Source organism: Elephantulus edwardii, unplaced genomic scaffold, assembly GCF_000299155.1.
Source record: "Elephantulus edwardii isolate Elephantulus edwardi_28Jun2011 unplaced genomic scaffold, EleEdw1.0 scaffold00122, whole genome shotgun sequence".
NCBI classification, from domain to species: domain Eukaryota; kingdom Metazoa; phylum Chordata; class Mammalia; order Macroscelidea; family Macroscelididae; genus Elephantulus; species Elephantulus edwardii.
Window position 1 is genome coordinate 3,583,173 of NW_006399872.1, and position 3,828 is coordinate 3,587,000.

At 39.6% G+C, this 3,828-nt stretch overlaps 1 pseudogene; it reads right to left on the reverse strand.

The window, feature by feature from the left end:
• LOC102855660 overlaps positions 1-439 on the reverse strand; it is a 1,700-nt pseudogene extending 1,261 nt beyond the window's left edge.
• Positions 440-3,828: the final 3,389 nt, after the last annotated feature.

Sequence of the window (3,828 nt, forward strand, 5' to 3'; positions counted from 1 at the left end):
ATTTAGATGCACTCTTATTGATTGTGCTTGGCCGTACATGTTCATATCCTTGAAGATGTATCATGGAAGTGTTGCAGCCTAGAAGACTCAAATTTAACTAACAAGTTAAAAGTACATGAGTAAAACTTCTAAACTCTGAGCTATGCAGTTCTGACACCAGCTGTAGAAAGACCATAGTCTATTTGTCCATAGCCTTATTGCGCCTTTAATATTGGGAAAATTGAAATTGGAGGTTGACCTGAGCCAGCTTCTGTTGTTGGGTGTGCCTGCTGAAGGATTAACCACTCTTTCTGGTGACCTTGGGGGAGGGGGAGAAGGAGGGGGTGACAGAGGGGAAGGTCTAATTTGCTTGGACAGAAGTCGAGATGCTTCTTTTTTTAAAAAATAATCTCTTGGCTTTGGCTTTTTGCTTTCTTCTTGGTTGCTTGAACTTGGGCATGATTTTAGTCTAAAGGCCAATGGATTAGATGGAGTCTGGGCTCTTCCATGAAATCGAGAAAAATTCAAAATCTCAATACATTTTTAATATTCAGTTGCGTTGTCACTTGTATCAGCAATTTGTTCCTTTTTATTGCTAAATCATATTTCATTATCCAAAGAAACCACAATTTGTAAATTTGTTCTCTTGTTGATGGGCATCTGGTTAGTTTCCAGTTTGTGTCTATTGTGAATAAAGCTCCTATGTACATTTCTACACACACAAAAAACCATCCAACCACCAAAACCTGCTGCCTTAGAGTCCGGAGGGGATTTTCCCATCCTCCTCCCTCAGGGTGGTTTGTGGATTTAAACTATCCACCTTCCACTCAGTAGTCCAACAGCATATTGGGGTCCCTCAGAGTAAGAGCAAACCAAAATAAAACCAACAAAAATATGTCACAAAGTAATGGGTGGATTTGAACCACTGACCTTTTTATTGGCAGTGCAACATATCCTGTTCTATGTTACCACTTCGGTCAGAACAGTGATTCTCAAATATGAACATATATGCATCAGAACTATCTAGAAGTCTATAGGTTAAACCCCTTACTCAGTTTATTGTCCCCTGTCTACTTCTCTGAATTTCCAGTACAGCATAGATGGACTGAGAAGTTGCCTTGAAAAACTAATTCCCAGACAGAGATGATGTTCCTGATCTGGGAAACACACTTTGAAAGCTCAACTCAATTGCAATTTGAGCCTGGTAATAAGAATACATGAAAATAATAGGATAACTATAAAGTTATAAAATAATAGGATAAACTATAAAGAAAAAACCTTTCAGTCATGAATTTTGTGTTTTCTACTGTGAAAGGTATACTTCTAAAAGTTACAAGGAAGGGGAGCTCTGGTGGCCTAGTGGCAAGAAGCTGCACTGCAATCCCAGAGACGCATGGTTCGAATCCACCAGATGCTCTGCCGGGAAAGGAGGGACAATCTCCTCCTGTACCAGTCAGATCTGATCTGACGGTACACAGACACACATACACAAAATAATAATAATAAAAAAATTTTAAAAAAAGTTACAAGGAATATCTCATTCCTCACTATCATCTTCATTTGAAACAAGAAAAGTGTTAAAATATGAGGGTTGTAACTAGGGTGTTTTCATGATTGTGCCTCTTTAGAGGAGCTTATTTCTAAAGAATTCCTAACAGGTGTGGTGGGAAGAGACAGAAGCAGGGGAGAGTCTGAGGAAAAAAGAAATGCCTCAAAACTTGATGCGCAATTAGTCTTAAGAGTGCACATGTCATTTATTCAGCAAGTCTAAATAGCACGACTTCATTTCAAGGAAATCAGCAGAAATGTTTGCAAATATTTATATTTTACTCATTGTGGTGCTATCAATAGCTCAAAACTATAAAAACTAGATTCTTAAAACTATGGTATTTGTTAAACATATTATGATACAAATAAATAAACATAGCTATTAAAGTCATCAAAATGAGGAGTTACGTTTATAATATGGAAAAGAATAAAAAACAGACGACAAAATAACATCAGAACAGTGTATTGTTGTTGTCGTTAAGAGGCTGTTGAGATGAATACAACACATAGTGACTCTAAGAACAATAGATATGAATTCTATGCTGTGATGTGACATCCTCATTATGTCTGAAACATTTAAGCCCATAGTTGCAGTCACTGTGTCAATCCATCACTGGGGATCTTCCTCTTTTTCACTGAGTCTCCCCTTTTCCAAGCATGATATCCCTTTCCAAGGAATAGCCTCTCTTAGCAAAAAGTCCAAAATTAGAGCACTCTGTCACTGTTGTTGCTCTCACATGCCTGCCTTCAAGTTGCTTGTGACTGACTCATAGTGACTGACCCTGTGTACAACAGCTCCGAACTCTCATCTGTCTTAAAGCAACCTTATTGTCTCTGACACACCAATCCCTATTACTCTAGTCACTGAGTCAATTCAGGGTTTTCCTCTTTTATGCTATCTCTCCACCTTCCAACCATGCTATCCTTCTCCAAGGACTACAACATACCCAAAGTATGTCAGAGAAAGCTTCAGAATCCTTGCCTCTAAGGATCAACCTCATTTCACCCTCTCCGCGATGAACCTGTTTCTTCTCCTAGAAATCCATGGTATATCTAATACTCTTCTCCAGCACCACAGCTCAAAGTCATCAATACTCCTTTTATTATCCCTAGTCATTGTCCAGCTTTCTGATGCACAGCAAGTAATTGCTAAGACCATGGCCTGGATCAGGCACACCTTAGTCTCCAGAGTGACATTGTTGCTCTTAAGTACTCTGCAGAGGTCTCTGACAGCAGATTTTCCCTATGAAATTTATCGTTTGATTTCCTGGCTACTGGTATCAAGTGTTTATTGTGGAGCCAAGCAAAGTGAAGCTGTTAACAATCTCATTTTTTCCACCATCTATCCTGATGCTTCCTATTGGACCAATGGTGAGAATCTTTGTTTTCTTGATGTTGAGCTTCACTCCATATTGAAGGATACAGTCCTTGACCTTCTACAGCAAATGCCTCAGATTCTCCTCAATTTCTGCAAGCAATGTTGTGTCATCTAACACAGGTTTTTGATGAGTCTTCCTTCAATCCTGATGCCACATTCCTCCTCATAGAGTCCAGCCTCCCAGAAGATCTATTTTGCATATGGAAGCAATCTGGTTTCTTCTTATTCACAACATATCTGTTCATTCTTTTGGCAATCCATGAGATATTCAATACTCTTCTCCAACACCACAATTCAAAGGTATCACTTCTTCTTCAGTATTTCTTATTCATCGTCTAGTGCTCCGATGCATAGCAAGTTATTGGAAATACTATGGTTTGAACTAGGCATACCTTAGCATTCAAACCGATGCCATGTTCTTCAGTATTTTGGAGTTTTTCAATATTTGACAGCAGATTTGCCTAAATAAATTTGTTGTTGTTGTTGTTATGTGCCATCGAGTTGCCTGTGACGCCCTAAACCTTGCTCTATCCTGTATCAATCTTATTGTCTCTGACACACTTACCCCCATTACCTCATCACTGAATCAGTCCATCTCATTGTCTTCCTTCCTGCACTTTCTCTCCACCCTCCCAAGCATGATGTCCCTCTCTAAGGACTGATCCCACATTGCAACATGTTCAAAGTATGTCAGACAAAGCTTCAGAATCCTAGCCTCCATGAAGCAGCCTGGCTTCACCCTCTCCAGGACAAAGTCCATGGTATATTCAACTTTCTTCTCCAACACCACAGCTCAAAGGCATCAATTCTCCTTCTATCATCCCTAGTCATTGTCCGGCTCTCTGATGCATAGCACGTGATTGCAAAGACCATGGCATGTATCAGGCACACCTTAGTCTCCAGAATGATATCGTTGCTCTTCC